The following is a 25260-nucleotide window of genomic DNA, read 5'->3' on the forward strand; positions in this document are numbered from 1 at the left end:
ATTTGTTAGTCTTTTTTTTCTTTTTAAGATTTTGTGTATTTATGATAGACATAGAGAGAGAGAGAGAGAGAGGCAGAGACACAGGCAGAGGGAGAAGCAGGCTCCACGCACAGGAGCCCGACGCGGGACTCCATGCCAGGACTCTAGGATCGCGCCCTGGGCCATAGGCAGGCGCTAAACCGCTGAGCCACCCAGGGATCCCCCAATTTGTTAGCTTTCTAAAAAACCTTAATCAATTGAGAAAAAACTAGCAATAACTGAGATTTTTTTTCTTTGTGTAATCATAACGATTGAAATAAATTTGAAAAAGAAATAATCCTACCCCCCCTCCCAAAAAATGAGATCCTGTCCTAAATTATGCTCTGGACAATTATATAGCCATGAAATTCCTCACTGTATTCTCTCTTTGTACTTTAAAATTATGGAGTTTTGATCAATGGAAAATTGACTGTACTTATCCATAGTAGACAATAACAATCATTTTTCATTTACTTATTTGAAGAAAACTATAAATATTCTTTTTCCCTTTGTAATAGTGAGCTAATACTTACACAAATTGTTTTACCCCCAATTCTTATATCGTAGTCTTGTAATTAATATAAGTATTTTGTGTTCTGTTATTCCATTGCTGATTGCAACTACTGTCTAGTGTTTCCCCGAAAGTTTATTGTTATTGCATCATATTTTTAGGGAGCGTTTTGTTTTGTTCCTATAGTTCATTTGGACACTCTGGTTTGCATGAGCCCAATTCAGTTAATAGTATTTTTAAAAATTACCATTGTCATCATTTCAGAAGTCTAGACCAAATGATTTGTCTTATATTGAAACTATATCAAATTTTTGTCTTTTTTGTTATTTACTGTAAACTGAAATGATGTTGCTTTTATTCTGTTAACTATGTGTAAAATTGGAATATATGAACACAAAATAACTCATTCATAATAAAAAGTTAAAAAAACTGATTTTCAAAACAAGTCTTAAAAACTATGACTTTCCAATGCAAAAAATGGGCAGTTGATTTATTTTTTGAGTTACTTTCATTTCAAAACCATTACTTTGATCATTAGTAGAGATCTTTGAAACTCAGAGTGCAGAATTTAAAAATTATAGAATGGAGAAAGAATAGGATACACAGAACTGTGTTTTTACTCTACAGAGAATATACTTAAAAACAATTCTTCATTGGCTGTAAAGTGATGTGAAGAAAGTCTTATAGACTGGGGATACATTAGAGAATCCTTGAATAAGTTCAGAGAAATCAAAGGCAAAGATCTGTGTTGGTTTTTCAATCTGGAATTCTTGGGATAGTCAGCCTTAATAAACACACAACAACAACGTGAGGTGGCCACATTAAAGTGAAAATAGTAGCAGAGGAGATATTGACAGCAAGAAAATCAAGAAAGTACTTCATTTCTTCTTAGGTCTGGCATATAGAAAAGACACTTATTTTGGTTCTGCATGCTCTAATGGAAAGTTGAATGTTCCTGCTGTATATCCACTATGTACTAAGGTGAAGTGTCTATATAGCAAATATTGATGGATTAATGAAAGAGTGGGATGTAAGTGAGAACATGAAGACCATCAGAGGGAAAAAAATATCCAGTATGGTAACTTATTCAACAAAGAGAAATTACAGAACTCCAAGGAGCCATCTCTATTCATGGTCTCTACATAGTGAGAAGTAATTTCATGTAACATACACTTGCAAAAAAAAAAAAAAGTACCACAGAGAAGATGTTCATTATCAGATGCCAAGATCTTATCAGTCAATAATTGTTGGATTACTATAAGGATAAGGTGAATATTCACCAAAATTTGAGAATCTAGGTGTCCCTGTAGAAGAATTCATAAAATAAGTGTCTATGCTTTCGAAAGAGGAATGTGATTCTTTGTGAAAAGCATCCTCCTGAAGATTTCTTTTTCTTCCCTTATATTGTTGTTGTTGTTTCCTTTGAGGTCTTTAATGACTTCTTTCTGGTAGACATTACTTGGATAATCTCCAAACATCATGAAAACAAAATCTATAACATGAAACTTCCAGAATGTCTAATCTCTTTCTAACCAGGATATTCCTTGGCTCTTATGAAAATTTGCCTACTGCCTCTCTAAAACTAGCCTCTTACAAGAATAGGCAACTTTTAGTAAATTAGAGTTTAAAGAAGTTTGCTCTTCTATTTATCCATCAACCACCAGAGCTCACTCAAATGTCATGCAAAAGTGGGAGAGGATCTCCCCACACAGATTACCTATCCACCTGGGTTTCCTTCTACACTCAGAGGTTAGTTGGAGATTTCTACATGTGCCACGTTTGGTCTTGTCTGGCAGCCTGCTTGTGAGTCAGTACTTTCTTATAACTAGAGTTTTCTTTAAGTCTTCTTTTTTCTCTTCTCTTGTCATTACTAAGTCTTGTTTAAAAAAGAAAAAAGTAAAGCATGCAATTAAAAAAATAAGTACCAAATGCAATAATATATAACAGAAATCTGTTGTCAAATTTCCCTATACTGGGAAATAAACATATATAAGCATTTGTTTTCTCTTCTTGGCTACTTAAATAATGTTTAATAGCATAACCTATGCCAGTATTTCTTGCATTAATTCTAGACATTGTCTATTGACTCTTAGCAATGAAAGATGAAGCTATGAACCCCTTACATTATTTCCAATAACCTATCAACTTCTCCTTACAACTATTAGCTTGTTAATTATCCAGAATCATTTGATTCATCTTTATATAAGTATGAAGATAGTAGCAATACTATTCTTATCTCTATTTCTACTCCTCCCTTTTACTTCCCAGCTTTTGCAGTTATATCTTTACTTCCACATTATCCAGGTTAAAAACACCTATGCTCTGGTAATATTTTAGTCTTCTGAGTGTTATAGGTTAATTCTAAAAAGTGAAAAAGAATATTTACAGGAGATATTTATTTGTATGTATGTGTGTATTTATTAACTTTACTGCTGAACAAGTAGTGTACTAAGATTTTTTCTTATACACCAAATGTTTCTATTCCTATCATTCTATGTATGATATTCACAGCATTTCAGTTAAATATATTCTTTCTAAACTCCATCAATTTTTGTAATCATTACGTATTTTACCTTCTTCAAATATGTTTTTTGTAACTTTCTTGTATGCTATCTCTACACTTTCTCCAGAATACCTAATTGCTTTCCTTTTTTAAATGCAAAAAATATATAGCTTGTTTTAAGTATATCACCAATATTTTTAGTGTATCCTCATACTGACTGTTAAAAATAGCACTTGGGGCACCTGGGTGGCTCAGCTGGATAAGCAGATGCCTTCTGCTCAGGCCATGATCCCGGGATCCTGGGATCCAGCCTTGCATCTGTGGGGGAGCCTGCTTCTCCCTCCCGCTCCATTGCTCCCTCCACTTGTGTTCTCTGGTTCTCTTTGTCAAATAAATAATATATATATTTTAAAAAAAAATTTTTTTTTAATTTATTTATGATAGGAACACAGTGAGAGAGAGGCAGAGACACAGGCAGAGGGAGAAGCAGGCTCCATGCACCGGGAGCCCGACGCGGGACTCGATCCCGGATCTCCAGGATCGCGCCCCGGGCCAAAGGCAGGCGCCAAACCGCTGCGCCACCCAGGGATCCCTAAAATATATTTTTTAAGTAAATTTTCTCACAATAATCAGTATCTCTACTTTCCAAATAGCTGGGGCAGTGGAAGACAGAAGTAATTTATTGGATTGGTTGGAAATGAGAGAAGAAACTGGGTTTCAGGTCCCAGTAAGGATTATGATTTTCCATAGTTTGCATGTTCAGATTTTTGTGGAACTCATCTATCAGAGTCGAATATCCCATTTCTGTTCAATAGAGCTTCATTAGGTGAATGTATCTGAGATGACTGAAGTTAAATGAGGATTTATACATATCAGCTTGCCCTGTAGTATAGATCTGATAACTATATTTGACCTCAGGATCACTGTATTTAACTCTAAAATCATGAAGGCGTTTACCATGAGCTGCTAAAATGGGCAGTTTTCAAGTTTTAGTGGATTAACCAAATGAAAAGTTATTTCTTAATTTTTGCTCCTAATTTGACTATCTGATGCTAGTGAGGAATCTTTCCTGAGAACCTTTCATGTAGTAGTCATTCTGGACTCCGTCATCTTTCTACTGTGTGCCTTTGGCATCTGAAATCCTTTACTTGTGGTCATAAAGAAGAGATCAATTTCCTAGCCAAAGTTCTTAATGAAATTTTAGGGACCTGGGCAAAATAGGGTATACTCTACTCTCTACATTCTACTGTTCAGAACTAATCATAGGGTATCAATTTAATTACATATAATTGTGGAAAATATAGTCCCTCTGTGTGCACAAAACTAAGAAACAAGATTGGTGAGCAACTCTACAGTATGTTACCAAAACTCCACACCTCCTGATTATTGCTAAATGCTGTTCTGGAAAGATTTTTTTTTTCCTCCCTGGATGATCAGTAATGTAATGAGCAAAATAAATGTGTGGGAATTAGTTGACAGATATTGAAAAAATGGGAAAATGAGCATTTTTCTGAAGACTCAAAGTCTAAAATGCTTTATTATAGAAAATAATTAAAAATGTTAGAACATCATTTGCAAATCTCAACAGAATACCATGTGATATAGCCTTTATGATATAAGAGCAGAAAGTCATAAAAGCCTACTGTATGACTTGACAAGGATAAAAAATATTTTATTTGCTCTTTTGTCTAAATATATTTTATTTTCCTTTTTCTTTTTTTAATGTATTGGTACAACCAACTACTTTCTTTTTGTTTGGATTTCTCTGAATTTAGAGATATTCTTGTTGGGGCACATGGGTGCCAATCAAATAGCTATTCTTTGTATGCTAGTTGCTAAACTACAGGAAACTCAGCCAAGAAGTAGGTTAAATGTTGCTTAGGTGAGTTTTCATTACTCGAAAGACTCATGTAACTGAATAAAAACCAACTCTCCAATGTAATAGAACATTATTTATTCTGGTGTGTAAGCATGTAAACATGACAAAATGAAGCTGTTAAAACAATGAAATAGTATCCCTCTAACGATTTTGAGAACAATCTAATATTTTAGAGCATCAGACTTACTCTTAAGAGTATCTGATTTTGTCATATATATCTTGACTTTTCCTCCTCTCTCGTGGTTTCTGCTTTAGGAAACCACAATGTTCCTTTATTTACTAATAGTGACACCTATGACTAATGAAAATTTATCATCTGAGATAGTTTGCTCCCACTTGAATTTCCTACAATATTGTAGAACCTATACGTACTTTATGACATGTATTATTCTAACAGGAAGATTCGACTAAGGTAATATTTTCATGAATTATGCCGCAAGACATCCATTCTGTAACATGGAGTCTGCCAAGAGATAATACCACCACAGAAGGAATTTAGGAAGATTCTGGTGTTGTCATATTTCTACTGCAGACCCTTTACCCGAAAGAACATGGTAGTACAAGGGATCAAAGAGCAAGAGCCAGAGCAAGTGAGAGAGGAAAGAGGGATTGATTTTAAAATAGAAAAACCTTAAAAAAATAAGATAGAAATTTTTTTATGGCATGAGGGACTTGAAATAACTGTCCTGCTCTTACATTTCAAAATTTACCCTGCATTTATATCTTTAGTTATATCGGTACATATCCACTCCCGGAGTTCAGACATATTTTTTTCACTTAAATTTCTTACTTAGTAATATAATTGATTACACAAGAAAATAATTCATAAGGCTTTCTTTTTTTATTATTTATGATAGTCACACAGAGAGAGAGAGAGAGAGGCAGAGACACAGGCAGAGGGAGAAGCAGCCTCCATGCACAGGAGCCCGATGTGGGATTCGATCCCGGGTCTCCAGGATCGCGCCCCCCGGCCAAAGGCAGGCGCTAAACCACTGCGCCACCCAGGGATCCCCATAAGGCTTTCTTTTAAAAAATGTATTGGGAAATTATATTCAGTATGTTCATAGTTTTTTAAAAATAACAAGTTACCCAATTATGGTAATTATTCTTCAAAACTATTATAAAAATAGTTGCTAAATTTGACAATCATTCACAGATTTTGGTCAACAGAAGAAGCATAGTGTAGATGCCTAGTATTTGGGTCTTAAATTATGACATAAATTAACAAAATTAGAAAAATAGTAATAATCTTCATGTTCTGTCTCCCTTTCTGATATTTCCTACCCATTTCTTCTCCCTTCCCTTCTATTCCCTTTCACTATTATTTATATTCCACAAATGAATGAGACCATATAATGTTTGTCCTTCTCCGATTGACTTATTTCACTCAGCATAATACCCTCCAGTTCCATCCACGTTGAAGCAAATGGTGGGTATTTGTCATTTCTAATGGTTAATATTCCATTGTATACATAAACATATACATACATCTAATGGCAAGGGGTGGGGGTGAATGGGTGACGGGCACTGAGAGGGCACTTGACGGGATGAGCACTGGGTGTTATTCTGTATGTTGGCAAATTGAACATCAATAAAAAATAAATTTATTATTAAAAAAATAAAAATAAAAAATAAAATGGAAAAAAAAAGAAAAATAGCAATAATCTATTTAAAGGCAGAATGCTGTTCTGAATATAAAGCCCATACATAATCATTTAGTAGAGAATCCCAGTGCTATTTCTGTTCACTGTTTTTTACATCTTTACACTTTCATTGCTCTCCTCTTACTTGAGAAATATCTTGCAATCCAAAAAAGATCTTTATCTTAGCCTGGGTTCTCCAGAAAGCAGTCTCTGGCAGAGTGTTTAATTGCTATTGTATTTTTGTTCGTTTGTTTTTGTTTTTTGGTAGTGCAATCCCAGGGAATAGAAGTGAGAGACAGGAAAATAAAATAGTTTAGAGATTATTTTGAGCTGGTTACTGCTAAATAGTTTTTTTTTTAATCCCTTAGGATGCCCCTATAAAATTCAAATATACTGCTTCTCAGTTTATAGAGACCTGACTATGTTGGGGTGAGAAAGGCAGAAGAACTTAACCATGGTTCCCCATCTCCCATTAATAAAGCATTGCTCCATTGGGTATTAGCCAAGACTACTTTTAAGATGTGCATATGTGAAAACCAAGCAGAGTCCCATGGAGTCCTCTTTAGGAAATCGCTTAGGTAGAAAATGCAGGAGTCAAGGAGTTGTACTCTTTGAAAGAAGTATGTGAGATCCCACACAGATCAAATCACTATAGTGGCAGCTACAACAAGCTGTTTATTAGGCCTGGAAGATCTGAAGTGGTGAATGTGGGAAGAATGATATATTCCAACTCTAGAACCATAGCGATACACTATTGCTCTTCATATCTAGCTTTCATACTATAATATGGAGTCTCCATAATTATGAGGACAATACCCTCATTTCTTTTCTGAACAGAGCAGGGGAGGGCAGAGGTAAAATCCAGTTATTTGTGGTCTACTTCAAGGTGTTATCTTGCCTCAGTATCTGAAATACTTAAGGAATAAGAATCTGTGAAGCAAGCTACGGCCCCTGCTGTTTTATCTGCTCTGTCCTGACACCACTATCAGTATTCATTGTCTCTCTATTCTATTGCTTTTCCACATTTCCCTCACTCTTAGCCAGTACTTTGGCTAGTCTTTATGCTTTCCTACTGGAGTGACCCCAGACCTTTATTCTCGAGGGGTGTAAAACTTCAGTAGCCTTGCTTTTGCCAGGCCATGTTTTCTGCCATCCCATATACTGGTTCAGTGGTCCAGACAGAGCATGCAGAGTTGCCCCCAGTGAACTCATTAATAAAGAACATACAATTATCAGTGTATTCTGTATTCATATGCTTGTGATAATAGCTACTTTCTTAGAAAATAGGCCCTTTGGTCTAAGGCAATGTCATACAGAATTACGAATCAGTAGGTTAAGTACTTAGTAAGCCTTTGGGTGGTGGTTCAGGTAGAGGCACCCCAGGGAGAAAAGGTAAATCTATATTCTGAATGAATACTAAATCTGCTAAAGATAAATATTTGTACCTTCCAGGGTAGAAGTCCTATGTAACCAACATGAGACCTACTCTCTTCAAAGAATTGTGCCATATTGAAGGCCCATTTTTGGTCTCTTTTGTTGGCAAATCTTACATACAGCAGTGACAGTAGCTCTACCATCTTTGTTGAGAGGCTCATTCATTCCTATTGGGCTCAGGTAATCTCTACCACCATGGTCACTTTGTTTTTGTGCACATCATGCAAACATAGGGGTAAGGTGACTACAGATTTAAGTTGGCTGATGCCTATGAGATGGGTCATATTCATTCATTGTGGAAAGTCTACTCTCTGAATAATTCTCTCTCATAAGCATTATTATAAAAAGCAAAGATCTACCTGTTTTGTGATCACACTCATAAGTACATAAATTTTCTCTTCTCTATATCTCATTAACCCCCAATCCTCCATTCTTGTATTTAGGTATCTAAATAGATAGAGCATTCTTCATTACTCAGGAATCTATGTTTACACCTACCTCGACAATCTATTTCTCTGTTTTCTTTTGATACTTAATATAACATATATGCATATATTATAAATCTTTGGAAAATATATGCCTCTAAAGAAAGTGATTAGTGCTATAGAGATGTGACAGAGTCCAATTTTTAAATCTTGCCCAGTCTATTTTTTGTTTATATGTTTAGTCAAATAGTAGATGATATATGAATTAAATAAATATACCTAAGGCAGTTAAATTTGCCTCCTCCTTTTGGAAAACAAAATGATTTAAAGAATGTGATCAAATTTAAAGATAGTTTAACTGGTTCAAAAAAAGAAGTCAAAGCAATGACTTCTAACAATCAGTAAACTCAAACACTGTATACAGTACTTTCATTGGGGCTCATTTGATATGTTCAACCAACAATCCTAGTAAATGACATCATTCATATTTTATTTTATAGACAAGGTTATTATCAATAGTCCTTCACCTTTTGCCATTATTAATAGTCACGCCAACCAATGTTGTCTAACTCCAAATAAAGGGCCCTTCATTGGCATATATTATCATGCATTTATACATTCACTTAACAAATATCAATTGAGAAAAGTACTAGACATACCGTAGTAACTCAAAATCTTATTCTAGTGAGATTAAAAATAAAATAATTAATATATAATATATCATCAGTAAAACTAAGCGCTGACAAAAGTTTAAGGCAGGGTAAATGACAAACGAGGGTAATTGGGATATTCAGAGAAGTTCTCTCTGAGGAAATGAAGTCTGAAGAAATGTTTGGCCTATATATGTTTTAACAAATATGGAGATAAAAGATTCACTTTTCTTATATTTGACTTATACCTCTCATTATTGTGATCATGGATTATAATGCAATATTTAAATTCCATAAGATTTCAATAGCATTTACTAACTATACTAAAGTTCAAAAACGATGTATATGACAACATTAAATTTTGTGCTCATTCTGATATTGCTGGTTATGGATTCCTTTTAGGAAATTTATTACAGGTCACTTATTACAGGAAAAAGAAATATTGTAGGACGTTATTTTCCTGAGAATTCAAATCTATAGAGATGACTACACATTAACTTAATTTACATGTAGCACCATTCTGAGGCATTAAAGTCAAAGCTTTAGAGTTCTCCCCTGGAACTGATGAGGCTTACTCTGTAAGAGTCTAATCAAATTTAGAAGTAATCAACTCCATGTGGCAAATCAAGTATGAAAGGAAATGCTTCTTAATCTTTAGAGGAATGTGTGTGCTCACTATTTAAGGTTTAACTCCAAAATAATGGAATTGTAGTAACCCTTGCTCTCCCACCAGGCTATATCACACTAATAGAACTTAAATAGATTTAATCCTAAAATATATCCATTTGTCTATCATTTTTAATGGTAATACTAAATCCCTTGAACTGTATACCTTTTATCTTAATTGGAATAAATAATTGCTTCACAATACGCTAACATTCTTTAGATCTTGACTTTAAAAGATGAAGAAAAGCTTGTTACTTTCTGGTAATAGAATCCAAAAAGCTGATGTAACTTAATAACTTAAAGAAAAGCACTTCAGCGATTCTGGAAAAAAAAAAAAAAAAAGGTCTGTGGAAAATGAAAGTTTTATACAAATGTTTCCAATCTGTTATCCTGAGATAGCTTGTGAGAATTAGGTTACCACAGAAGACTATGGTGAAGTCATATACTTTCTTTTATGGCTGAACTAATGCAGGTTAACAGAGTTGATGGGCCTGTTTCCACCTCCATCACCAGGTAAAGGTGTTACTTAATTTGCCAGAGTTTTATATTTGTCTTTTCTTCTCCCATGACATTCATCTCAACCTTAGAGAATACGAAGTGTAAATAAAAGCCTATTTTTAAGAGTGAAAGAATAAATACCTAATAATTTTTTCATACATTTAAAAAAGATGTCAGATACTGCTTGTATTGTATGATTATAATTAATTCTAATTAGTATAAATATAAACATTTTGCAACTTGAAATCTTATAGAGATAATAAAATATATAATGATTATTCATGTTCTTATATATTAAAATGATCATACATGTGATATAATATAAAAATCATTTATTGGAATCATGTCTTTGTATGTTCCATATATGTTATAAAAAACCATTTGCCATGTTCTTATCTCATGACATATGATGTTTTCTGGAATTAGCAAACATTCTGTATGTCTCATTCCCCTAGCAGCACATTAGAGAAAAGAGATAATAGCCAGGACATAAAGACCGTGTTATATTATGCTATGAAGTTTATGTTTTGTCTTGAAGAAAATGAAGGATTTCGAGCAGTAAAGCTACTCAATTAATCCTTAGAAACAGCATTCTGACAGTAGGGTGAAAGATGATTTGGAGAAGGGATAGTATTTTAATTCTGGAAAATGATGAAAAAGATAATGTACCAATGTAGGAAAGAAGTAACACAGGCTTGATATTTAGTAGTAAGAAGTGTGAAGGGAGAGATGAGAGAGAATAAGAAGATAAAACTGAAAGGATTTGGTGACTAGATTAGGAGAATGAAAAAGCAGAATGAGTTTAGGGGCACCTGGGTGGTCAGTAAGTGGTTAGTGTTAAATAAATAAAGTCTTAGAAGAGGAGGAGGAAGTTGTTTAGTTTTACTGGATTGAGGGATACTGTGGACTAAATCTCCATTTACTGAGATGGAGAATGCATGAGGAGGAAGAATAATGTGAGAGAGAACAAGAATTTTCCTTTAGATATGTTAGCTTGAAATGTCTGTAGTATGTTTAAGCATAAATGTTTTGTAAACTATTTGGTATATTAGACTACAAATAGACTGAGATAGAGATTTCATTGTCAGGTATTATTTGTATATGCTTATTAAATCACAACAGAAATGTACACACAGCTATTTTTTGAGATAAAAAAAAAGATGACTAAGGCCAAATTCCGTGAGGATTAACATTTAAGGAATGCATAATAGACTAGGAATTCATAGAAATGATTTTTAAGAAGTGGTCACAAGTGTATAAAAGGTGGGATTTGGCTTCCAATAAATCAAAGGAGAAAAGTCATTGTTTTCAACTTCTCATTCCTAATAATTAGTATTTTACTTTATACATTAAAAGTTCATTATATGTCTTTAAAGAAGAAATCCAGCTTCGACAATCATATCTTACTCAATGGAGGTTCCCTATGAGGTATACAGGGACAGGGAATGAGTTAGCATTTGCAGAGACATAAAGATAGTTCTACAGATTCAACTAATGGCTGACTAATAAGAGTCAGAGGACTTAAAATGCAAGCATTAAACACATTCTGCATCCTCATGTTCATGAATACAGGATATTCCAGATGAGATATTTGACTGATGGATTTGCAAAACTCTCTATGAAGTTGTTAGAAAAATATCACAGATAACTGAGACTAGATGTATTGAAAATACATCTTGCTTATCAATGGAGTTTATCAATATGGAGTTTAATGCATATTTGTCTTGTCTGAACTCAAAACAAGAGCCCTAAATTTAGACCCTGCTAATCACAAGTAAAAGAAGAAAACAAAGAAGCAAAATACAGTGATTAAATATATCAGGTTTGTAGGCTAGAATTCAAAGATAGATTCCAACACTTCCTAATTGATTTTAGGTATTTTACCTTCATGGAGTTCAATTTACTTATGTGTAAATGTGAACATTAGTGGTATCGACCTCACAAACATAAAAATGAAAAAGAAAACAGTTATAAAATACTTTACACAGATCATGGCACATATAAGCACTCAAAAAAAGTAAGAATACCAATAATTAGAAACTCACTATAGAAAAGTATAACAATTTCAGATAGGAAGGTATCAACTTGATGTGGTCAAGTAAATTTTATGGAAATTGGTTATCTTTAATGAACCTATACATTTTCTAAAAATAGAATAGAGAAAACTAGGGGGGATTAAAACATTTTGATAAAAAATTTTTAAAAATGCTTTGTTACATTAATTCATTTAATCAAAATAACTGGAGTTATAAAACATGGAGGTAAAAAAGAAACTGAGTTAGATATTCAGGGAAGATGGGTCAGAATCCATTTCTGAAAAGATACAAGGGAACACTGTCATGGAAATTCTAGCTGTTAAGAGGAAACATGATTGTAGTTGGATGCAAGGAAAAAAATAGTGAATACCAATAGAAATTACTCTTTTTCTCCATGAATGTAGTAGTAGCAAAACTCAGAAAGAGTTTAACCTTAGCACTCAAAGAAAACATAATGACATGAGCCAGTGTGTGAATACAAAACTAGCCAATGAAGAAGGAGAGAACAAATAACCAAAACCTAAAATATCCTAGAAGAGTTAGAATAACATGCATATAACCCAACATGCCATATAACCTTGAGATTGTGAACTTGGAAGTAAATCAACTAAATATTCATTGTTTGAAATTGGAGATTTCTTCACACAGCTGTAAAAAGTGGGATGCACCTGCCTGTTCCATTATAACTATAGTGAAAAGGTGAGGCAAGTTCAGAGTGTGTTCCAAATTGTTTCAAAGGCAATTGAACTCTAGTCATCTGAAAAATTTTCCTAGAGTTGATTTTGACCAAAGATTTCATTTTCTACATTGCTAGCTACTGTGCATTCAGGTTCATCAACCTGGCTATTTTTACCTAATAGGTCCTCAACACAGCCATACTAGATTTAGAATGAAGAAATAGTAGGTCGCATTTTCCATGCCATTTTGATATTTTTGTTCCTTTTCTCTAGTTCTTCTTAAGACTGTGCCCTCTAAACAGGATCAATTTCTATAATGAGGTACAATACATAAAAAATCTGCTGCCTTTGCTTTTCATAACTCTTAGAATATTATTGCAATTCAGGGTAGAGTCAGTCTCCCATTTGTTGTTATAGTTTTAGTCCTCCTGTATCTGTTTATCTCTTGATTACTCCAGCTTTTATAATCTTGGTCAAAACTTTTATAATCTTGAGTCTCAGTTATGGCAGTTGTTTCTTAATTTTCTTTATTCTAATCAAGTAATTTTTCTTAAGTCTCATGTTCACTACTATGGCTCTCCTTCTAGCTAGCAACATTATCCACTTTTCATAGATTTTCCTTTAGCAAACTTCCCCTCCACAGTAGTCAGATGTGAGATCTGTGTAAGCTTGACTCTTTTTCCAAAGATATAAATGTAGGCTCTGATTTCTGAAGCTACCCACTGTGCTTCATACCCTGTCTCCAATAATGGGCTTAAGAATGAATACCATAATACAGTAGGAAACAATGAAGTTTCAGGAGTTTTTAGGGCTTCTGGAGAAAAAAAAAGTTTCTTTTCTCCTTGCAGGTAGGTGAAAGAAATATGATTTTTCTTACTGTAGACATTATAGTGTATGAGATGAAAAATGATTGCAGCCATATTTTTTTGTTGTTATCAGGGGAACTAATTTTAGGATGAAACTGACATGTTAAAGTGAGTAGAGCCAAGGATGGAGCTTTGACTGGTATACCAAACTTCTGATGGTGCCATGGTTAAAGCGAATCCTACTTCTGATCTTTGCAATCATACACGCCAATAAATTCCCTTGTTGGCTTATAGCAGTATTGACTCTCTGCCTTCCTTCCCTATCAAAAGCATTTTATCAGATAGAAGATGTTTTTGGTCAATAATATGACATCTAAAAATTTCCAATTCTGCTTTCAATTCTGTTTCTACTAAGATAGTAACACTCAATATTCCAAAATTTGAACTTGGACTACTACCTAGTGATTCTTGTCTCTCTTGAATTTAAAAAAAAAAAATTGTAAACCTACTTAGTATGAATATTGTCATATCAAATCCTTACAGATGTTGACATAAAGATTTTTATTCTAGCAACAAATTAATAATCCCTGATGAAAAAGTTAAGTCAATATCAGTCCTGATATTTATTTGACATATTTTTCATTCTTCTTTTTGTTGGCAATGACCTTTTCTCCGTTTTATTGAGATATACTTGATATATAACATTGCATCAGTTTAGGGTACACTGCGTAAAGATTTGGTATATGTATATATTGTGGAATGATTACCACCATGTTTATTTAACATCCATCACCTCACAGGGTTACATTTTTTTAAGTGATGAGAACTTTTTAGAGTTACTGCCTTAGAAACTTTCAAATATCCAATAGAGTATGCTTAGCTGTGCTCACCATGCTGTACATTACGTCCCCAGAATTTATTTACCCTATAACCGGAATTTCGTAACTTCTGATTGCCTGTATCTACCTTCCTCACCTCTGGCAACAACCAATCTATTCTCTATTTCTGTAGTTCAGGGTTTTTTAGATTCTATTTATAAATGAAGTCATGAAGTATTTGTCTTTCTCTTTCAGATTAATTTCACTTAGTATAGTGCTCTCAGAGTTCATTCGTTTTGTCACAAATGGGAGAGAGAGTAAAAGGTGAGAGCAAATTTTCCTGTTCCATTTACCCATTTGTGGATACTTCAGTTGTTTGCATGTCTCAGCTGTTGTAAATAATGTGGTAATGAACACAGGAGTACTTGTATCTCTTCAAGGTATTGATTTTGTTTCCTTATACTATACATGCATAAGTGGAATTGCCGGATCATATGATAGGTCAATTTTTAATTTTTGAGGAATCTCCACACTATTTTCCACAGTGGCTGCATCCATTTACATTCCCACCAACAGTGTACAAGTGTTCCCCTTCCTCCACATCCTCACCAGTACTTTTTATCTCTTGTCTTTTCTATAATAGTCATTCTAACTGGTATGAGATGATACTTCACTATGGTTATGATTTGTATTTCCTTGATGGTTAGTGATGTTGAGTATTTTCTCATGTATATATTGCTTACCTATATGTGTTCTTTGGGAAAATGTTATGTAGGCTCCTTGTCCATTTTAACTTTTTAAGTTTTTATAATAGTTTCAATTAGTTAACATACAGTGTTGTCTTAATTTCAGGTGTACAATATAGCGATTCAACAGTTTCATAGATCGCTGGGTGCTCACCACAACAAGTATGTTCCTTAATTCCCATCACCTATTTAACCCATAATCTCACCCCATTCCCCTCTAGCAATAAGCAGTTTTTTAAACTCTAATAAGAGTCTGTTTCTTGATTTGCCTCATCTCCTCACCCCCCTCATTCTCCTTTTCTTGGTTGTTAGGTTTCTTAAATTCCACCTATGAATGAAATCATATGCTATTTGCTTACTATAACAGACTTATTTTGCTGAGCATTATACCATCTAGCTTCATACATGTCCTTGCAAATGGCAAGATTTCATTCTTTTTTATGGATGAATAACATTCTAATATATATATATGTATATATATATGTATATATATATGTATATATATATGTATATATATATGTATACACACACACACACACACACACACACATTTCTTTATCCATCCAGCAATCAGTGAACACTTTGGCTGCTTCCACATCTTGACTGCAGTAAACATTGGGGTGCATGTATCTCTTTGAATTACTGTTTTTCATACTTTGGGCAAATACCCAGTAGTGCAATTGCTAGTTCTTGGAATTGTTCTATTTTAAACTTCTGGAAAAAATTCCATACTGTTTTCTAGAGTGGCTGTACCTGTTTGCGTTGCCACATCAGTGCACGAGGGTTCCTTTTTCTTCACATTCTCATTAACACATGTTGTTTCTTGTGTTATTGATTTTAGTCATTCTGACAGGTGTGAGGTGACATCGCATTGTAATTTTGATTTGCAATTTCCTGATGGTAGCTGATGATAAACAACTTTTCATGAATCTGACCATCTGGACAGATGGACATCTTCTTTAGAGAAAAGTCTATTTGTGTCTTCTGTCTAATTATTAGCTGGATTATTTGTTTTTGGGTATTGAATTCTATAAACTTCTTTATATATTTTGGACACTAACTTTTTATCAGATATGTCATTTGCAAATATCTTCTCCCATTCCATGGGTTACCTTTTAGTTTTGTTAATTGTTTCCTTTACTGTGCAGAAGCTTTTCATTTTGATGTAGTTACAATAGCTTATTTTTGTTTTGGTTTCCCTTGCCACAGGCAATCTATCTAGAAAAAAATTTGCTATGGCTGAACAGAGAAGTTACTACCTGTGCTTTCTTCTAGTGTTTTTATGGTTTCAATATCACATTTAGGTTTTTAATCCATTTTGAATTTATTTTTGTGTATGGTCTAAGAAAATGGTCCAGTTCCTTTTTTTTTTTTTTTTTTGCATGTAGCTGTCCAGTTTACTGTCTTTTTCCTATTGGATAGTCTTTCCTGTTTTGTCAAAGATTAATTGGCCATATATTACGGGTTTTTTCTGAGTTTTCTATTTTGTTCTATTGATCTATGTGTTATTTTTGGTACCAGTACCATATTTTCTTGATCACTACATGTTTGTAATACGATTTGAACACTGGGATTGTGTTATGTCCAGCTTTGCTTTGGTTTTCAAGATTGCTTTCACTATTTGAGGTCTTTTGTAGTTCCATACACATTTGTTTTCTAGTTCTATGGAAAATGCTATTGGTGTTCAACAGGGACTGCATTACATGTGTAGATTATTTTGGAAGTATACATATTTTAACAATATTTACTCTTCAAATCCATAACCATGGAATGTGTTTTCATTTCTTTGTGTCATCTTTAATTTCTTTCATCTATGTTATAAAACTATAATGTTTTCAGAGTATAGGTCTTTCACCACATTGGTTAGGTTTATTCCTAGGTATATTATTATATTTGATGCATTTGTTAATAAGGTTGATTCCTTGATTTCTCTTTCTACTGCCTCAATTGGTGTAGAGAATTCTACACCAATTTTGTATCTTGCAAATTGAATATATCACTTTGAATATATCATTTCTGGCTTAGAAGGTTTCTGGAGAAAAATCTCCTGCTAATCTTATGGGTTTTCCCTTGTAAGTTGCTGTCTTCTTTTGTCTTGCTACTTCTAAATCTTTTTCTTATCACTATATTTTGCCAATTTAATTATGACATGTTTTGGCAAGAATTTGCTTTTGTTGATTTTTATGGGAGTTCTTGGTGCCTCCTCTATCTGAATATCTGTTTCCTTCTAGATTAGGGAAATTTTCATCTATCATTTCTTCAAGTGAATTTTCTTCCCCTTTTTCTATCTTCTTCTTCTGGGACTCGATTATGTAAATGTTATTACATTTGATAGCATCACTAGGTCCCTATGTCTACTCTAGTTTTGCATAATGCCTGTTTCTCTTTTGTTCAGATTGCTTTCCATTACTCTGTCTTCTAGGTCATTAATTCATTTCTTTGCTTCTTCCAGCCTACTCTTCATTCCATCAGATGTGTTTCTCATTTCATTTTTTGAGCTCTGCCATCTTATTCCTTATCTGTGTGTAAGGGTCTTATTCATGTATTCCACTCTTTGCTCAAGTCCACTTAGTATATTTATGATCATTACTTTAAATTCTCCATCAGGCATGTTACTTATATCTGATTCATTTAGATCTCTGGCTGTGGCCTTGTCCTGTTCTTTCATTTGGGATAAATTTCTGTTTTCTCATTGTGTCTAAGTCTCTGTCCCTGTTTTTGCATGTTAAGGAAGTCATCTATGTCTCCTGTTCTTGAGGGTAATGATCTTATGAAAAAGAGGTCCTATACTGCTCTGCCTATAGTTTTCCCTGTTCCCTAGGACCTGACATTTCTGGGAGTATCTCTTATGTGTGCTACATGTGCTCAACTGTTTGGTCCTGGTCACTTTATCCTTCAGGATGGTCATCTAAAGAGGGTCTCTTTGCCTTTTGTGGGCAGCATTTGGTCCCCAGTCAGAATGTACACCTTTTATCTAAGTATGCTCTAGTCTATTGGTGAAATGAGACCCGTCACCATTGGTGCCAGAACTGAGGCTCTGCAAAACTCCTGTGTTGGGAGACATGGTGTGGACAGGTTTGGGCTGGTCTTCTGGGGAATGGAGCCTGATATGCTGGGACTGATGCAAGTGTAACAAGAGAGGGAAGTTCCACCTAAGTGGGGGTGGGGTGGGCTTTGTATAAGCCAGTTAGGTACTAAGTGTTCATGCTGTGCTGGTTCTCACAGCTTTGGTTTCATTACTGTATCCAAAATATCATTGCCAACACCAGTGTCAAGGATTTTGTCTCTTTGCTCTCTTCTAAGTAGCAGTAGCATTTCTATATATTACAGTAAATTATCTGAAAAGGAATAAATAGAATAATACCATTTACTAGTATCAAAAACAATAAAATATTTATGAATAAATTTTCAATGTCTAGGTGTCTCAGAGGTTGAGTGTCTGCCTTTGGCTCAGGGCATGATCCTGGTGTCCCGGGATCAAGTCCCACACTGGGCTCCTGCATGGAGCTGTCTTCTCCCTCTGCCCATGTCTTTGCCTCTCTCCCTGTGTCTTTCATGAATAAATGAATAAAGTCTTAAAAAAATTAAGCAGGAAGGCAAAATATCTGTATATAGATACTATAAAATTTTGATGACAAAAATTAAAGAAGACACAAATAGATGGAAAATTATCTGATGATCATGGATTTAAATAATTAATATTATTAAAATAGCCCATAATATCCAACATCATCTGTAGATTAAATGTAATTGCTATTAAGATTTTTTTTAAAAAGGCTTTGTGACCTAATGTCCTCACTGAGTTGAATAGTACTCTGAGTGTGTGTGTGTGTGTGTGTGTGTGTGTGTCAAATTCAGAGGTGAACATAGCAGTACTGGGTAAGTTTATTAATGTTTCTGAAGGCCAAATTGTTACAAAACAATAAAAAAATTTCTAGGTCAAACTGTCACACACACACACAAAATATTTTTTTGATCTTATATCACAAGCCTGACTGCTCACATGTAGGAAATTGAAGCATACACACATATGCATTAACTTCCTTAATACACACGTGTATACATACACACAAACATGTGTGCACACACATGCACACAAATGTGGAGAATACGTATATTATGCATACATACACACACACACACACACACACACACACACATATATATATATATGCATGCAAACACATACACACTGTTTTCCTATGGTGTTCATAGATTTGAAAGTAGAAGTTCCCTCTTGAATCTATTATTCAGCTGGATTATAATTGGAGCACTCAGTGACAAGCTTCTCCCCAGTAATTTGTTTTTTGAGTAATGATTGTTCTCCTGTTCCTTCATGAAATGAATGAGGTCCAGGTCAAGTCCATTATGAAGGGTGAAAACATTGAAATTAATGCAAATCATTCAGAATAAGTTTAGATAACCCTAAATTTGTTTAACTAACACTTAATTTAAAAATCCTTGAAATCTTAAATCCTGAATGAGTCCTTTTCCAACTAAGCAAACCTAAAATGTAGATACAGCCTTCCAGGAACCGCTGACACAGCAGTACTTTCTCCTGGCATCTAACAAAAACACTGTAGTTGCAAAATAACTGATTTGCATCTTCAACAGCAGGGGGACCCATTCTTAGATCAACAAAAACCTGAATTTTATAAGGCTGGTAAAAGGTATTCTTAGTACCAAGAGAATCAGTAATTCAATCACTCACTGAATAATCCATTTGGCAAGTATTTTTAGTGTGTTTTTTCTAGGAGAGTGCTATCATCCTTCTTTTGAAATAGGGTCCAGGTATCTCTGGCTCTTTGACTTTGTATATCTTATTCAAGTTCTCAGAGAGAAGATCCTCATCTATAAAGTGGAGACAAATCTCCTCTCCCCTTGTAGTACTCTCAGTGTATAACAAGAAAACATGTAATAGGCTTGATGAATAGGCACTTAGTAATTACTCTGATCTCCTCCTTTACATCACTAATCAGTGTAAATGATTGTCCCAATAATTTAATCTTTAGCCAGGGATCGCTGCTTTAGAAGTATCCATATATAACTGATCGCTATTCAGAAGTTGTTTTATTCATATATTTTTAAAAAGATTTACTTATTTATTTGAGACATAGAGAGAGAGAGAGAGAGAGGCAGAGACAGAAGCAGGCTCCATGCTGGGAGCCCGATGTAGGACTCCATCCCGGGACTCCAGGATCGTGCCCTGGGCCAAGACCCTAGACCATGAGGAAAACCTGAATGTCTTTGGTTTGCCAAAACTGGCTAATTCATTTTTTATTAATTGCTACACAAGCATGAGTACTTTTTCCCCAAAACACAATGATTTACCCAGGTAAAAGGGGGCAATTTTTCTGTTAAGGGTATGCTATGATCCTCAGCCTCCAAAGCTCATTCTTGTCTTACACACCTAACAGCTATTCATTCTCTAAAGTTCAGTTCATACATAATCTAATCACATTCAGGAAACTTTCTAAGATTCTGGGAGTTTGAAATAAGACTCTTTCTTGATATCAGTTATAGCACAATGGTTGATTTGTCTTTTGTCTTTGCTAAACTGCAAGCTACTAAAGGACAGAAACTAGACTTTCTATTTTGTTTCCCTCAGGCTCTACTAATACGGTGCCTGACATATAATGGATAATTGATATACTTATATAATTTCTACTTGGTGTAATCCATTTTAGTTAATAACTTTAATAAATATGAAATGAATTAAGTTAAATTAAGTAATAAATATGGTTTGAATTGTAATGCATTTATAACAAAAGGCTTAGTTTAATAGGATGATTTGTATGTTCCTTTTCTATACTTATTCTTAATATTTATGCATTAATTTCTATATTGGTTGTTTGGCTCACAAGTTTTTCTTCATTGATATTCAAGCTAACGGGTTTGATTATTAATCTGCATCAAACAGGGACTGATCAGGTTTAAAATAATTTTAACGTAAGCAAGCAGCTAACAGTTTTTAAATATATTTTTGTCATAACCTAATATTTTGATGAAAATTCCTAGCACTTATATGTTTAGAAAAGTGTTTCTTCTCTCATGTGGCTCAAAAGAAATTAGAAGATGGTTACATAATTGGGGACCCATTAACAATTCAGATGTCTGCTTCAATAATTCTACTCTTTTATTTTGTATGGAAGTCTATATATTTTTTAAAGATTTTATTATTTATTCATGATAGACATAGAGAGAGAGAGAGAGGCAGAGACACAGGCAGAGGGAGAAGCAGGCTCCATGCCCGGAGCCCGACGCGGGACTCAATCCCAAGACTCCAGGATCGAGCCCTGGGCCAAAGGCAGGCGCTAAACCGCTGAGCCACCCAAGGATCCCCTGGAAGTCTATATTTTGAATTGAACTTTGAATTTTAAGCAGGAAATTACTGTGAGATCAAATAAATTGTTGGGAAGGCATTATTCAAGCTCCAAATGAAAGATTCTCTGCTTTCTGATACTTTCTTTGCTGACTCTATGAATCTAACCACTTATTGCTAAGGGTTTCCTTGACATTGAGATTGGATTATAGTTAGTTGCCTTTGATGCTGCTTTTCTTAATAAACCATGAAATCCTTAAGCGCAGGGAATACAGTTTATTGCTCAAAATTCTAAGAAAGGAAAGATGCAAAGAATGCAGGAAGCAAGGAACACGGCAACAACAATAACATAGTCTAAATATTTTTGCAACCACTTGATAGATTTTTATCTCAAATCCTGTTTCTCCTTTACTGACTTCTGATTGGTTCTGTATCTACCAGGATAGCATCCTATCCGTACTTATTTGTATTCCAGGGTTTTTCCTATCTTCACACCCACTTTGTCTCCCATTTCCCTAAAGCAGCTCTGTGAACTGTTTGTAAGGAAGCATTTGATTTGATTAATTCACATTAAAGCCTGGATAGCTATTAGTTGTTTTTACATGGTATCCCATTAAAGTTTTAATTTTTAAAAGATAGTAACAAACGCAAAAATGCTCTATGAAACATTCGTAACAGTTATATATGGTCTGTGTACTGAGTTGCATTGTAAATTTTATTTCTTACTATGGGTTATGGTAAAAAATATTCAAAAGTCCTTGTTGTAGTGAAATATGTAATATAAAACAATATAATTTTGAAATCTAAAAAAAAAAATTTTTTTTTAAAAGAAAGACATGCTGATACAAACCAGTGAATCTCTATCTTAGTCCATTCAGGCTGCTGTAACAGAATACTATAGACTGGGTAGCTTATAAACAACAGAAACATGTTAGTTGCAGTTCTGGAGGCGGAAGTCCAGGATCAAGGTAACAATATGGTCTAGTTCTGATGGGGACCCTCTTTTGGGTTGCAGATTGTCAACTTCTTATTGTATCCTACATGGTACAGAAGGGGCTAGGGAGATCTGTATAAGGACATTTATCCTTATCATAAAGTCTGTTTGCTCTCTTGACCTCCTCCTAAAGGCCACACCTCCTGATACTATATCACCTTAGGGTTCAGGATTTCAATATTGAATTTAGGGAGTATAATGGAAGACATGTATTCAGAGCATACTAATTTCTCTAGAAATTAGTTGTGTAATTTTGGGATAAAAGGCTCTGACTGTCTTGCTCTGATTAATATTTTCAGAAGGGAGAAAGAGTATGCTAACTAATTTTAGAAGTTACTATTATGTGGAGAGAATATAGTTTTGAGAGGTTAAGGGATTTTTTTCAGCGTAACTTGATTAATTTACTTTGGTCATTTAAGCACTAGGCCCAGGCAGTTAGAAAGCTGGCAGAAACTTTGCTATGCTGGATAAATCCAGATTTGGGGAGATTTTATGGGTCTCCTAGCTGCCTGTTTATGTATTCAAGTCTTGGAGTCTGAAAGATAACACAATTATATGCTCCCTTTTTCCTTATATAATACAGATATAATACATATTTCTCAGTTTGGGTTTTATATATATATAAATTTATATATATATATTATAAAACCTTTGCATTTCTTTAAGTCAGTGAAAGTACAGGCCTCATTTCACTGTGAAGAAACTTTCTCTTCTTCCCACTTAAAATTTTCTGAACCTAATCATCAAGGAGCCTTTTGCCAGGCTCATGGTCATTGGCCCATAAATGAATGACACTCTCAGGCTAAGGGCTAGCTAATCGCTATATCTGAATGCTGTGTGAGTTTACTGTGTGTTCTTTTTACTTTTCAAAGTCATAACATATCAAGTACAGTGGCTTCTGCTTCCACATTTGAGCTGCTTGACTAAACAGGAGGTAATCCCTCCTCACCTTAGGCTATTGCATAATGCATTCCAGCTTGTTGCTCTGAGTATTTTTGACAGCTTTAACATTTGTTACTGATGGTTGAGCTTGGATTTTTTGATCCATGAATCTGAGTGGCTTGGCTTACTCTCATGCTCATCTCTCCTTGGTCAGCAAAGTAGTCTGGCGGCCTTATCAGGAGCTGGTGCAAGAATGAACATCCCCCCGCCCCCCCCGCCCCAAAATAAGTATTTAATGTTTGTGAATGATTGTGTTCAACATTTGAATGCTCTCTTTGGAGGTGGTGGCACAAGATAGTTATTCTTCAATGTTGTAACCATCTTGTCCTCCCTTTAAAATGGGAATGTTATACATATTTTTACCTAAAATCTTCATCTTTTTGAAGTGAGGGCTGGTTCACAGCCCTCTCTTGCATCTACCTTTCCAAATACCACTGCCAATTTATTCTTAGCATTCTGTGCTGCCATTCATTTTACATAGATATATTGTATTTTTTTTAATTTTTAAAAAGATTTATTTATTTTGAGAGAGAGAGAGTGAGAGAGAGCAGGGAGAGGGGCAAAGGGAGTGTGAGAGAATCTCAAGCAGACTCCTCACTAAGCATGAAGCCTGATGAAGGGCTCAATATCATGAAGCCTAATGCAGGGCTCAATCTCATGACCCTGAGATCATGACCTGAGCCAAAATCAAGAGTTGGATATTCAACTGACTGAGCCACCCAAGCACTCTGATACTTTGTATTTTAAATAATAGTTACTGAAATTTAAGTAAATACATCAAAAATAAAATAGTCTTTGTGTAGCAATATTAAAAGTGTTTTCTCATCTAAACTTCTTTAATAAATCATATTTTATTTGTAAAAGTATGAATTTTAATGCAGTGAATAAATAGATGTGATTATATTAAGAATAGTTATAAATGCCATTTTAAAGTTATTATTTGTTCACTTCATAATAGTAATTCTAGGAATCTACAGGAAGAAAATAAACAGAAAATCCAGCAAAATCATTCAATTATTTAGTATGATAAATTTTATTTTTAAAAATGCTCCAAGATGAAACAATTCTTAACATCTGAGAAACCTGAGGAAATATTCTATGGTCATGGAAAATAGTGTTTAGTAAAAATATCTAAGGAGATAAAAATATGCTATTTATGTAGAAAAGCAGGTGAAATGATCTAAATTAAAGTTATTCAAATATTTTTATCCCACATTCAGAAGGAAATATATAGTGCATATGACCTTCATATATATATAATCATAAAGATTTTAAAAAATTCCAAAACAATAGGCTATTATATATAATGCATGAAGAATTTAACCTGTGACCTATTAGAGTGATTTCTTAACCAGCAAATGAGTTATGATCTGTAGTTAACCCAATACTGATCTGAACTACATAACTAACATATTATGAGACTGTTCTAAAAGGAAATGAGTTATAATATTCATATTTTTATATCTGAGCACTTGGATTTGGTATATTTTAATTTTTACCTTATTCTATTTTGAATTTTAAAAATATTGACAACACTGGTGAACATAATATAATGCACACTGTTGTTGAATTACTGTTTGTATACCTGAAACTAATGTAACATTTGTGTCAACTATACTTGAACAAAAATTATTAATAAAATAAATACATATGTCAAAAATATTGACAATACAAAATATTAATTATACAATC

The 25260-nt window shown here is 34.0% G+C and overlaps 1 protein-coding gene across 5 annotated transcripts in view; it reads left to right on the plus strand.

The window, feature by feature from the left end:
• Positions 1 to 25260, plus strand: part of CNTN5 (contactin 5) — a 1288935-nt gene that overhangs the window by 482246 nt on the left and 781429 nt on the right. The window contains exons 1-2 of one of the 5 annotated variants that reach the window (XM_072726268.1): positions 14820 to 14888; positions 15417 to 15472. The exons of the other annotated variants lie outside the window; for them this stretch is intronic. The gene's annotated coding sequence lies outside the window, so the exon portion shown is untranslated. Of the gene's footprint in view, positions 1 to 14819; positions 14889 to 15416; positions 15473 to 25260 lie in introns of those variants that run through there. 5 annotated transcript variants of the gene reach the window in all.

This window comes from Vulpes vulpes, chromosome 11 (genome assembly GCF_048418805.1).
Source record: "Vulpes vulpes isolate BD-2025 chromosome 11, VulVul3, whole genome shotgun sequence".
Taxonomy (NCBI): domain Eukaryota; kingdom Metazoa; phylum Chordata; class Mammalia; order Carnivora; family Canidae; genus Vulpes; species Vulpes vulpes.